This window comes from Trachemys scripta, chromosome 22 (assembly GCF_013100865.1).
Source record: "Trachemys scripta elegans isolate TJP31775 chromosome 22, CAS_Tse_1.0, whole genome shotgun sequence".
Taxonomy (NCBI): Eukaryota; Metazoa; Chordata; order Testudines; family Emydidae; genus Trachemys; species Trachemys scripta.
The window spans coordinates 2794962-2809082 of NC_048319.1; the positions used below are offsets into that span (position 1 = coordinate 2794962).

Below are 14121 nucleotides of genomic sequence, written 5' to 3' on the forward strand. Positions count from 1 at the left end.
CTCTGGACAGAATGGCATGCTTGTTTATATCTTTTGACAACTGATCTATCATCCACCATAGGTCCCTCTATTTGAATTCAAACTCCCTTCCCTTTCTCCTGCCTTCTTCCCGTGCGCAGAATTTCACAAACTGTGTAAATTTGAATTAACCTGGTAATTTTGTATCTCTGAAACTCAATGTACATTTGCTACAATGTACAATGCTTTTTGACTACACTTGTGTATTAAATTATTTAATAGTTATATTTGCTTTTCAATACATTTTGTATGTAGCGCAGATTAAAATAAGGGTCTCATAACTTAAATTCTTCCTAATTTTAAAATGCATAGTATCTTTGGTCATCTGTATGTCAAGATGAACAGAAAACTAGAAATTTACATTTTAGAAATATTTTTTGGTTAAATGCTTGATCGGACTTTAAATTGATTTGATCAACACTGCATATTTCTAGTCTTCAGACTCCTGTCCCTTAATTCCCTTTATATGAAACATACACAACGTCGTTTTTATGAACTTCTTAAAAAAAAACTGTACAGTTTCTTTAGCATTTTTAAATGAGTAGTAAAACTTATAAAGAAACATTTAATCATTGTCATGTAGATAGTGTAAAAACTTCAATATGTATAGACAACGCAATCTGAAACAGTGTTTGCCTATTATATTTTCATTTCCTGCAGTACAGACTTCAGAGAGGTTTCAGCTAATAAATTTCATACTTGGGAAAGACCATTTAAATTAGCTCACGGTTTCTTGAAAAAGTAGATAGGAACTTTATTCCCGTGGGGTGTGCGTGCGCGTGTACACAAGCAGAAATGTATGATGGTACAAATGTATGATGGTACAACAGTGTTAGAGCCTTGAGTTGTTATGCTACCTATAGACATATGCAGTTGAGCACTGTTGTTTTACCTCTTTGATTTCAGTTTCTCAATTTGCCTAGAGAATGGATAGTTAATTTTCTTTTATGACAAATTCTGATTCGTATACCATCTTGCTTTAATGTACAGCGGTGCTGACAAAACTACATATCACACTAAATTAACCCGATTAGCATTTCTAATATATGGCATTCATGCCACAATTCTGGAAGCCCTTTGGTGTCAGAGGGGTGGAGCAGGGAGCTGATCAGTATTTCAGTCTGTACAGAAAAACCTTTGGTGAAAACAACAAAGTGAAGTATTATTTGTCTGTGCTGTTCTGCTGTCTGTCTGAGGAAGTGATTTGAATTATTTGCTGCAGTGAAATGTTAATGATAGATTGGATTTGTACAATGTATTGTTTGTGTTTGTAGTTCTCCCTAAATACCAGGACTACTACTTCCATCTAACACTGTAAATACAGTAACTGATGTAAGGAGACGTAACTTTAGGCATTAGTTTGTTGCGTTTGGTTCCTCTCGTTTTCTATATTAGAAGAATTTTTAATAAAGTTTAATCTGACCTTTAATTAATTTTAGTAACTTGTAAAATACTAATTCCATTAGTTGTAGGTAACTATGACTACTAAGGCCTCTTCTATGGAGGTGGTGACTCAACCCATCCTCAGGATCTGCTGTTGAAAGTTGTTTAAGGTGCGGCTGCTTTGGGACAAAACACTGTTCAGAGAGCCATGCCCCAGCAGGACCCCAGCCCCGTACATGCAAAGAGGTGATGTGGCAGCATGCAGGGAGCAGGACCAGAGCAGCACTATGCATGGAGGTGGAGGGCTGCTCAATGTGATGCTGCCCCTCATTTTGCTGCTGTTGAGGGTTCCTGTCTCAGGGTGTGAACTTGGGGTTTCATGACAGGATGCTAAAAATGCCTGAGCCTGGTCTATGCTGGCATTTACACAGTAGCACTGCTGCAGCTGCTCAAAATTGGGTACAAAACTTTATTATGAATGCAACTCTAGGGCCTGTTAACCTGGGTGATGCCTAAGCTAACAAGGTTCTCCTAACAGGGCTATGCTTTCCTTGATTGTATAATACAAGGTTTCAGTGTGTTGTAAGCGAGGTGGACTGCCCAATGTGTTTTTGGGCTGTCCCCTTTCACTCTCCTTTCACTCTGTCCATTCATCTGAAGCAACGAGACTAAGGGAATCCTGGGAGGATGGATGAGAACACAATCTGTGTCCCTGAGTCCTTCACAATCACTCCCAGACCCCTGTTATCACTACAGATCTGCTCAGGATCGTACCTGGCAGTATCATTAGTGTCCATGTGGATGAGCTGCAAGGGGTAGTTATCAGTAGTTAGATGTTTGCCTAACACATCCCAGTTTACATGCAGGCAAATTCTGTTTGTGTTACTGCAGCCTGTTCACCAGGAGCTGCACAGAGGCCTGTCATGTGCTGATATAACTTCATTAATAGGGCAGCCAGGCACTCTCTTCAATTGCTGTGGGTCATTTCTTTGGTTAGGATTAGGCAGTTTACCTTCCCATATTAGCTTTTTACACGTAACCTTTGACATGCAGAATGTCGTGTTATTAAAGTAAAATGGACCAAACAGTCTTAAACAGAGCTGAATGAGAGCTCTACTAGAGCACATGCCTTTAGGCTCCAGAGGTCACAGCCTCTTAGTGTTCGACTGAGCAAAGTTCTGATAAAGCAGGGTAGCAAAGGACTCTACACCTTTCTTTAAATAAACTGCGCTAGATGGTGTAACACTTCTTGTGCTAAAGACTACTTTAAACTCTGATGCCAACACAAATGAAATAGCACAAGTTGGAGAACCCACATAAATGTGTATTGAAGTATAACTTTAGAAGGATCTGCCATCCTCAGTAGATAACTATAAGGTTCTGAATAGCCTGAGGTGAAGCCAGAGGCGCTTAAGTCTGTAAGAAAACAGTCATTAACTAGAGTAACAACTAGTTGTAAGTGAATTACTGCTATTAAACTGTTAATCATTTGAGAACGATAGTTGAGCTCTTGAAAGTGAAAAATCGGCTGTAAAGCTATATTAGGAAGAATTGCCCATTTTCAAGGTATCTTTAGCAAAAGACTGTGTTGTAGAGAGGTCAGTGTCGGTTATTAAACTTCATATAGAATGGGGTACAGGTAAAGGAAGATGAGTAAATAGTTTTCCTGATCACAGGTAGAATCTGGTCAAAGATGCCATTTGGTGATGTAGATGCTCTGCCGGCTAGGACACGGGACTAGAAACCCTGGGGTCTAGTACTAGCTCTTCTGACTTCTTTTGTGACCCTGGGTAAGTCACTTCCTGCCTCAGTAAAATGGGGAAAATACTTACGTCTCTGTTAAACATGGAGATCTATGGATGAAAAGCACTAGATAAAAGCTTAGTATTAATTGTTCCTCTTTCTTTGAAACAAGCACCTGAATTATCTGATCTGAAGATGCATCTACTCCCAGAAAGAACCTTGTTAGTGTGTGTAAATTAGCTGGTGAAAGTCTAGTTTCAATGTATAAAAATAAAAACCTCTTTTAAAACAAAGCCCAGTTCCTATCATTTCCCTTCTAACTGAAGAAAATAAAATAGTGATTATGAACTCGCCCTACACCATGCTGCATTAACAAGCTCATAAGTAGGATGTCTAAAGATAGGAGCTCCTGAAATTTGTCTGTGGGCCATTCGGGGGCACGTTGAAACGCTTTCTAAATGCTCTTCCATGTAAATAATTATTACAGTTGCCACAGGGTCCTTACCCTTAGACTCACAGAATGGAAGGATAGTCTATGGGAATAGAGGACTTGACAGATAGCATCAGACCAATAGTCCTCCTTGTCCTGTATCTGCTGGGGGCCATGCCAGATGCTTGAGAAGGTGGAAGAAACCCTACAGAAGGCAGTGATGCAATAACACCTCTTCTCCCTTTGTCCCCCACCCCAAGAATTTCCTTTTAACCTCCCTTAATTACAGGTTGGCTCATGGCCTGGAGTGCCAAGGGTTAATATCCCTTTCAAAGCTCTTGGAGAGAAGATTGTCTCATGGCCCATCTGGTAAGAGGTGTGGTCCATAGTATGAAAATGTTTGAAAACCCCTGATCTAGATACAAGGAGGAAGTGGGGGGTGAGTCACTATGTAATACTGACAGTTGCAGTCTGATCTATCACAAATCATCTTGCAGTCCACCCACAGCCAGCAGGTGTTGCTGTGGGCCTTAGAATGAATACATCTTTCAGGTTTACAACAGTGCCAGCCTTGCCAGTGTATGATTACCAGCTTTAATTGCTTCCTGAGCACCAAAGTCACTAAAGAGTATGCATCAGCACTTATAAACAGACCCTTGAATGCTATGGAGCTCTATCAAGCTATTCGTAGAGGCCTATGATGTATCAGTGGTAATGCCGAGAGGAACCAGAGCACTGAAGGGTGGTATGTACCACTCAGCATACACTTTGAGCGCACGTACAATGGGGATGCGCGGAAGGAATAATGATGTCCCAGTACACTAAAGTCACTTGCATTTTAAAATTTTAATTTAATTTTTCTTCTATTGGCACCCAAGGAAAGTTTGTAAGTGACATTTTCTATACACACAAGACTGATCATGGATAATTTCTAAGCACTGTTATGGAAGGTGCTAAATAAATTTACAAGGGAAAAGCGTACAGGTGTCCTCCATGTGTGGGACTGCAATGTATACTTCTAAGTGGATGTATTTTGCTCTTGGCAAATAAGGCCATTTCTAAATGAGGTGTTATCTCTCATCTGCAAATTATTTAAGCTATAACTTAGGGTTAGTTTGGTGCCTTTTTGCTTTGGATATTTACTGCTGAGGTTAGTAATAATACCTTGCTCTTATTGCTTTTCATCAATAGATCTCAAAGCACTTTACAGAGGAGGCAAGTCATTTTCTCCATTTTACAGAGGAAGAAACTGAGGCACAGAGAGATGAAGTGACTTGCATAAGATTACCAAGCAGGAGAGCTGGGAATAGAACACAGGTATCCTGACTCCCAGTCCAGTGCTCTAGCCATTTGGCCCCACTTCCTCTATAGCAATGGCTCTCAACCTTTCTAGACTACTTCATCCATTTCAGAAGTGTGATTTGTCTTGCATACCCCCAACTTTCACCTCACTTACAAACTACTTGCTTACAAAGTCAGACATAGAAATACAAAAGTGTCACTGCACACTATTAGTGAAAAATGGCTTACTTTCTCATTTTTACCATATAATTATAAAATAAATCTGAATAAAAATATTGTACTTGCATTTCATGTATAGTATAGATAGCAGTATAAATAAATCATTGTATAAAATTTTAGTTTGTACCGACTTCTCTAGAACGTTTTATGTAGCCTGTTGCAAAACTAGGCAAATATTTAGATGAGTTGATTTACCCACTGGAAGACCTCTGTGTACCCCCAGGGAGTACATGTACCCTTAGTTGATAACTACGGCTCTATAGAACCTTTTTGTCAGGGTGGAGTTTACTCTGCACTTTAAGGATCACAAAGTGCAGCTGTTTCTGAAGGAGATAATGTACTATATCATTTTCCAGATGTGTAAACTGAGTCACATTCAGAGAGAGGTTGAGATTTGCCCTAAGTCACAATGAAAATCAATAGTAGAGGTGGAAAATGAACTCAGGAATCCAGATATCCTCCCCCATTTTCACCACTAGAGCCACTTTCTGGGAGGCTCTGCTTTCTGTAGCATGTTTAGATGCTTGCTCAAGTGCATATTTCCCTAAGTGAAAAGGATTGTTCAGGCAGTTTACCAGAATCCTAGAAATACAGAATGCTTCCCCATCGTTGTTAAGGGGCACACTTGAATGTGAAGAGTTGTAGCCTCTACCCGTGTGGCCAAGAAAGGAAATTCCATGAAGGAGTTTGCTCATTTTCCCTGTTCTTTCCCTTTTGTGTGATGGGGACTGCATTCACTTTGTCATGATGTTTATTTGATCAGAGTACATTTATCAAATAGGGCCCTTTTGAAGTGGAGGAGGCTGCTTCTGACCATTCTCATTTTGGGGGTAATGATGAAGAGTCTAGATCCTTCCAGAGACCATTAGCACTAGGCAGATGTCTGTCACTCATAACAGATTCCCCATTTCTACAGAGGCCATTGCTTGTCCTAACAATTGGATGTGGAGCTGCCCTTTCACCCTCACGTCCACTTGTCTGCTTCACTTTTTTGTTTTTGTTTTGTCCCAGGGCTATTAGTTCCAGTTGCTTCTGGTGGAACAAAAGATCTCCAAAGTGATGGACAGAAAATCAAAGAAATGATGCCCGAGCCTTAGGAAAGGAACATGTCAGTTATAAATAAGTCTAGATCTCTGTGGAAATTCCAGGGAAATGCTGATAAGATGGCAGTATTTTTGGTTATCTTCTTCTGGAAGGTAGATTCAGCTTATATGCCCCCCATGGTGCAAGGTGAAAGATACTTTCACTCCTTTTGACCCAAACGGTTAGCCAAAAAATCAGGGTCTTGCAGGTGGTTCCACTCGTGAGGGGAAATCAGTTATGGAGTCAGGTATTTGTAAATAAACAGGATTACATCAAAGACCTGTTTCCCTGAACACAGCAGGAAGCAAACAAGAGACAGAGTCTTTGCTCACAACTCCACGCCTCTTTTCCAGTGGGCACGTAGGCCCAGATCCACAAAGATATTAAGGCTCCTAACTTTCACAGTGGAAGTTAGGAGCCTAAGTAAATACACAAACCCGCTCCCTCATTTAGCCTGTCTGGAAAGGAAAAAAAAACAACAGTCAGGAACAGTACTTGGTCCTGCTAGTGAAGGCAGGGGACTGGACTCTATGACCTTTCAAGGTCCCTTCCACTTCTGTGAGATAGGTTATCTCCATATATATATATATATGAGAGAGCGAGAGAGATTGATGTTCACAAAAGCTGCAAGTAGAATGCCCTTTCTTTTGAGTTTTTCACTCTAGAGAGTAAGAGCACTAGACATCTTTGCAATGCTTCTCTCTTCCTTAGATAGGTATAACATGGAGGCCATTTTGAGTACAATGCTGTGATCATTAGGCTCTTGATCCCCTAGAACCAAGAACAAACTGAACGCGATTTCCATTGCTGGGGCACAACTGGCCCCATATGAACTCAGCAACTTGAGTGCTTCCTAACTGCAGTTTTTTTTTGTAGGCATCATCGCAAAGGAGTTGTATGAAGGGATCTGAAGGATAATGACAGTTTTGCAGATATTTGCAGGGAGCTTCTCCTAAGAGTGAGGGACAGCATGAGAGAAAACACGAAGATGCTTGTTTGAAAATACAACAAATGGGCAATGGAGGCTGGGATCGTGGGCTGATTGGAGGTGTCAACCTCTCAGTAGTGAATGAGACACGATAGGTTGGGTAGGGATAGGGCATGAAGAGCCTTGAGAGTGAATACAAGCAGCTTACATCTGATATGGTGGAGAGATGTAAAAAGAGGGGTGACATGGTCAAAGTGACAGACTATGAAAATGATCTTTGCAGCAACCTTCTGAATGGATTTCAGCAGGCCAAGATTTCTCTCGCCTTGACAAATGCAAAGGATCTCCTTTATCCATCCCGTCAGAACTCATTTTTCAGCTTAACAGTGCTGTCTGTTCTACTACATAGGTTCTTCTACTGCCCTCAACTCTGTAGTATCTGAGTGCCTTCCAGTAACACATCAAGCAACATGACTAATATCTGTCACATGTGGTTTGTTCTCTCATCCTCTCTCCATGGGGAACAATTGTGTTCAGTAAAGTGTTTTGTTTTGGGAAGGTTTGTGTTTTTTTTCCCCACGTATGTGCTGCTCTTTGTTTATGTTGGGGAAGACAGAAGAAACATACCTTGCAGTTGGAGCAGAAGCTGGTGATGATGGTCTTTAGACCAAGCCTCTGTGTAAATGGTTGGATAGCATGATTGATGTGCGGTATTGACACCAAAGGAATACCCAACTACACTTACTGACACTCAGCAGTGTGGCTAAGGAAGGCATGCTAGCAGTCACTGGGGACTTGAAGAAATGGTAACTTAAACAAGGTGGAGTCTTTATATAAAAGAATTGCTAGAAACCCTGCATAGTGGTGGCCAAGAGTCCAAATTCTTATCCAGTTCTATTTGCACATAATCTCACCCTATTGGAAACTAAGGCCCAGCGAGAGAAAGTTGATTTGACTCAGGTCACAGAGCCAGGCCACAGCAGAGCATGGACCAGAATCCAAGTCTCCTGACTCCCAGCCCCATGTCCCTTGCACACTAGAGTACAGTGCTTCCTCTTGAAATGTGTTTTAGGTGCACCCATTCAATCACTGGAAATGTGACAAACCAGACTGCAGGGACCAGCCGGCTCAAGGTGTGCCTCCACACTGTCCTCCCTGCTATGCAATCACTGCCCACCTGCCCCAGCCACCCCACCCAATACCTTCACCTCCACACCCTGTTCCCCATCGCCACCCAACACCCTCAGGTGCCCCATCCTCCTTGCCCTGCCCCTCACACTGGCCAGCCACCCCTCCCCCATACCTCATCCTCCCTGCCCCTTACATGGGCTAGCCACCCCCATATGCCTCATCCTCCCTGCCCCCTCTACCGGCCCGCTGCCCCGCCCCACACGCCTCATCCTCCCCATCCCCACTGCCTCCCACCCCCATACGCCTCATGCTCCCACCCCAACAACCTCATCCTCCACCCCTGCCCAGCCACCCCATCCCACCCCCCCACTTCCACACCCTGTTCCCCATCACCACCCAACACTCCCAGGTGTCCCATCCTCCTTGCCCTGCCCTCACACTGGCCAGCCACCCCTCCCCCATACGCCTCATCCTGCCCAGCCCCCACACACCTCATCCTCCCCACACCCACTGCCTCCCACCCCAAGAACCTCACCCTCCACACCGGCCCCCACCCCACTTCCACACCCTGTTCCCCATCGCCACCCAACACCCCAGGTGTCCCATCCTCCCTGCCCCCACCTTTGCTCCCCATCCCCCCGCGTGCAACCCCTCCTCTTCCCCCCACTGCCCCAACACACCCCATCCTCCATCACAGCCAGCCATCCTCCACTGCCCAACCCCCCACCCTGCCCCCCAACATCCCCTGGAGCCCTGTCCGCCCTACCGGCCCCCACCCGCTCCCCCTCACCCTCACCCTCCCTGCCCCCAGTCACTGTCCCGCCGCCGCTAACCCCTGACATCCAGCTCCACGCCCCATGGGGACGCAGCCTACAGGGATTAAACAGCGCCAATCCCTCCCCTTTTAAAACGAAGCCCCCCTGCTTTTGAGCCGCTATCCGCTTCCGGGTTTGTTCATTGGCTGAATTGGCTGTCGATCACCGCCTACCGAGAGGCCGGCCTTCCCCCCTCCGCTTTACACGCCCCCCAGCCCTAGCTGGTTGGTTGGCGGGGTTATAATCCTGCTTCCTTATTGGCTGTCGTAGCTGTCAAATGTCTCCAGAGAGAGGCGGAGGGGCCGTCTGTAAAATCTGCCTAGCAACTGGTGTGGGCGGGAAAAGCGTCCTGAGGAGGTGACGGTTGGTGGCGCGCGCGCCACCCTGGGAGTCCCGCGCCGCCGGTGGCGCGCGGCGCGGGGGGAGGGAACCCGGCGCGAGGCGGGTCCCCCTGCGCGCGCAGCTCCCTCCTCCTCCTCCCTCCTCCTGTCAGTGGCCACCTGAGGGAGCCGCCTCCCCTCCCCCCACGGCCCCAGTCCGGCCCGGGCCCCGCTGAGGAGGAGGAGGCGGCTCTGAGGGGGCTGAGGAGAGTGAGTGACATCCCCCGCCCCCAGCAACCTGTGGGGCCCGGGGCGAGGGCGCGACAGGGACGGGGGGGCCGGGCCGGGCTGAGGAAAAGGGGGGCACCGGGGCTGAGGAAAGGGGAGCGTCGGAAGGGAGGGGCGGTCTGGGGAAAGCGGATACCGCGGGGCAGCGATGCGGGAGGGGAGCACCAGGATGTGGGGACAGGCCTGAGGAGGGGGGGGGCAAAGGAAAAGGGGGGGGCACCGAGGCTGAGGAGAGCGGTGGGGTAAAGCCAAGGGGGGGGGCCGGCAAGGCCTGAGGAAAGGGACGGGGGCGGGGGGCAGGCCTGAGGAAGTGCTGTGCTAAGGGAACCAGGAAGAGCTGAGGGTAGGGAGGGGGAGGGGGAGGGAAGGGCACCAAGGAGGCTGAGTGCTGGGGGTGGGGTCGGTTCTGAGGGAGCCAGGGCTCCAGGAGTGGGGGCTGGGAGGAGGGTGGAGGGAATTCTGGGAAGATTGGCCTAAGGAAGCCCCAGAACTGGGCAGAGAGGCATTGAAAGGGAGAACAGGGCTCAGGAAGTACCAGGGACGGGGGCAAAGCTGGGGGGGGGGGGGGTGGCAGGGAGGAGGTAAGGGTGCGTCCTGGGAGTTGCCCGTGGGACACAGCCAGCAGAGGCAAAGACGGATCATTGGTGCCAGAGACCTGGTCGGGGGCATTATATGTGCCAAAGATGGGCATTGTGCGAAGAACTTTGGGGAGAAGGCTGTGGCTTGGGAGAGGGTTGCAGTCCGCAGCAAAGTGAGAGATTGGGTAGGAGGACATGCCAGAGGGAAGATTTATGATATGGGGAGAGACGGGTGGATGCTGAAAATGGAGGGCACTTTTCAGGGTAATGAACACACAAGAGACTGGCACAGGCTTCTGTGTTCTGTTCTTTGGGGTGTGCCATAAGGGGAAGTGAGGTTTGGAGAAAGTGGCATGGTATGGACAGACAAGCTTTTGCATGGGTCATGCTAAAGAAGGGTGAATGCAGGCAATATGAGGCCACTTGAAGAAAGTACTTGCAAAATACTGGTTGCGTGTTGAGGAGTGCCAGATGGGATGAGTTCATGATGGGGTTTAAGATGGATGTGTTTTTGTGGGGCTGTTGCCAAAGATGGGTAACTGCACTTAAGTATCCATCTAGTGAAAAACAGGTTAATTTCCCCCCTCTAATCTGACAGCATCTCTCTTATTCCTTTGCCACTATCCGTCTTAATTTTTCTACTTTCTGTTGTGTGTATCTCTGTAATACCTTTGGGGGCAATACAGTATGTATACAAGACAAATTCTATACAAAATAAAGTTATATTGTGTCTGTGGTCTACCACCTTCTCACCCCTCAGCCATGGTTAGGAGAATGTTTATAGGTTGCTTTTTTTAAAAAAAAATTCTTTATTAATTTTCTGTCTTGGATTTTTCCCCTCTATTCCCTGTTCTTGTAGCAGAACAACATTTCTCCCCAGAATAGTGTAGGGTAAAGCTAGTGAGGACAAAATGGAGCTTATTTGGGTGCCAACTCAGAAAGGGGTGGAAAGGTTGTGCTCAGGTGATAGTTTTCAGTTTAACCCTAGCACTGCTGTCGACTCAGTGTTTTGTTTGTCACTTTATAACAAATGACTTTTGGTCTGTATATGCAGTCTATATACTTACATACATGTACATCTTTTTGTATGATGCATATTGTAGCAGGTGCCATAGTTAAAAGAACATTCAGCTTGAATATTTGAAAATGACTAGTCCTGTTTTCTGAGTGAGCATTGTTTAAACTGCATATTCTGAATTTAAAAAAAAAAATCCTTTTAAAAGAAAAAAGTATAACTGTTTTTCTACTCCAGTGATATTTATTGAAGTTTCTTCAGCTTATATAGTTAGAAAAGGATAAATTGATTATACAAAGGATTAATCACATGTATTGTATACAAAGTGCTTTCAAAGGCACAAAATAAACTGAAAATATTTAATTCCCTCCCCTTCTCCCCCCCCCCCCCCCAAAAAAAACTTTAGTAATTTTAGTGTCATTTGCAACAGTAGGGGCAACAGTTTCCTAAAAATGTCACTTTTTCCAATTGGACAGTGTCCCTTTTTAAGGTTTAGGTTCAATTTTCACTCTAACCTCTCTTCTCATACCCATGGTGAATTTTTGGAGAGGTTTGAGACAATCTCATGGCATGCAGGTGTGAAAAATAACACACACGTTCCAAATAGTAACCGCTTAATCTACCTTATACTGTAGTAGATTTATTTAACTTCTCCCACTTTCAGATGGCAAAACATTTCGTTCTGCTTCTGAAACCGAAACTTGTTTTAAACCAACCAAGTAATCCATATATATTTGTACATACGTATTTCCCCTATTTCTGAAAAGCCACTTAAAAGCTAATTCACATCTTTCATCTAGTAGTGTCCAATTCCTGACACTACAAAGCCTAAACCTCTTAAGCTACATGTACAGTAATGTAAAAAACCATTTTAGCCTCTTTATTGCAGCAAAAATAAAAGGGCAGTGTTAGATTTGGGAATAACCTGGAATCTTTTGCTCCTCTTTCAGTAGAGCTCAAGTGCATTGGACTGAAGCTATTTTTCTCCTATATGGGTGGCTTTCCACTCTAGTGCCTTCTTGTGCTTGAATTTAGAGAGTCAGTTAAGTCTTCTTTCCCAAGGCAGGTAGGAAATTTAAAAAAAGTAAGAGTGGGGCATGTTAAATGGACCTTGGGTCTAATTTTGATCAATCCTAAAGTTGCAATAGGATTTTGACAATACTAAAAATTGTTTAGTAGCAGCACCATGCAGTGGAATCAGAATTCAGGTTTCTTGCTCACTAGACCAACATGGACTACCATTGCTAATCCTACCTAAAGAGAAGTAACTTTAGTAAAGAGAAGCAGCTCTTGATTGATTCATCTTTGCCTCAAACTTCGAGAAGTATTGATGGACTTCACAACCAACGCTGCTTAGTAGTAAGAAGTGTCTCCACAGGGCATTTGGGCTAGAGTGGAGAAGAAAGAAAAAGAGAAAATGAAGGAAGGAATCCCTCAGGAAAAAGCTCGAAAACGGAGGTGCTCTCAATTGCCTTATAGGATACCAGAATCCAATCTTTTTTTCCTCCTAAAAAAAGAGTGAAATGGAGGGTAGGGTTCTTTTTTCTGTTGACCTCTCTCTCTCTCTCTCACATTTTTGACCTGATCAGGAGTATCTCATCTCAGTCTTGGTACACTAAAAAGCTAAATGGATGTGGCATCCATGGTGCAGTGGTGAGGGTGACGCTTTCTAAGAATAATATCCCTTTACAGGCCCACTTTGCACTCCTTCTCTCTCCCACTGAGGAAGGCTGGATGTACTTATGTACTAATGTTTTGCGTTGGCCCCCGCTAAGTGCCAGAGCCACATCGACACAATGGGACAACCCAACTTGATTAAAAGGATGGTTAGCGGGACTTGGGGTTGTGTTGGAGTTGGAGGAGCAGTTCCCCCATATCCACTGTTACATTTACATTAACTGAAGACTTCATGATTTTCACTTCTTGAATTGTAGTTTTTAGTAAGACAGGTTTCTAGATTAGGGAAAGTAAGCAAATTAAGATCAGTTGTGAAACATGCTAATAGTGAACACTCCCCCAGAAATAGAACAAAGCACATATCATAGAATATCAGGGTTGGAAGGGACCTTAGGAAGTCATCTAGTCCAACCCCCTGCTCAAAGCAGGACCAATCCCCAGAACCAGAACTTCAATTTGTCTGCCTTTATTACAGTTTCATTTTAAAACATTGGCTACATAAGTCAGCCATGGCATCAATTCATCCTGTAGAATTCTGTTGTTTAAGGCTGATACAGACAATTGCTGCAACAGCAGGGGGCACATGGGTAATTGGGGTGGAGGAGTGCCCTGCTAGTGACAGGTTGAAATGCTAGTATGGGGTCTACTGCATTTGCTTCTTTGCTGCATATAGAATCAGTGGCTTTGTGCTAACAGCTGTTTGATAGCAACTTGAACCTACTAGATCATCAGGATGTCTCCACCTTTATTACCATTCTTGCTGGAGCATGTCGCAGGATTTTCTTTAACAGTAACCTCTATCTTTTATTCCACTAGTTCTTGATACATTTCCTATTTTCCCCATTTTTTCATGAAACTGAACCTCACATTCCTAGATGACAAAGCATAAAAGTTTGAAGTAGGTGGTGGGGTAGTCACACAATCTTGGGTCTTGTGTCTTTCCCCCCTTCTCCCAACACATAACTTCAAAAGGCCCAAATTTCTTGAACCTGTCATACTGCTGGCACTATCATATAACAGAGTTGGCACTTATCAGTTATGATGCCAATACAAAGTTGAGTGAGTCTTTAACAAGAAGTGTCAATTTTTAAAAGAATTCTTGGATAGATAAAAGGGTTATGGAGACCTAGCAATAATTTACATGTGTATATTTACTGATAAGTTATTGCTCATGTATATAAATAAGCAACT

The 14121-nt window shown here is 44.6% G+C and overlaps 1 protein-coding gene across 2 annotated transcripts in view; it reads left to right on the forward strand.

Moving 5' to 3' along the window:
* Positions 1-9493: 9493 nt before the first annotated feature.
* GATAD2A (GATA zinc finger domain containing 2A) overlaps positions 9494-14121 on the forward strand; it is a 116271-nt gene continuing 111643 nt past the window's right edge. For both annotated transcript variants that reach the window (XM_034755034.1, XM_034755042.1), the window contains exon 1: positions 9494-9642. The gene's annotated coding sequence lies outside the window, so the exon portion shown is untranslated. The remainder of the gene's footprint in view (positions 9643-14121) is intronic.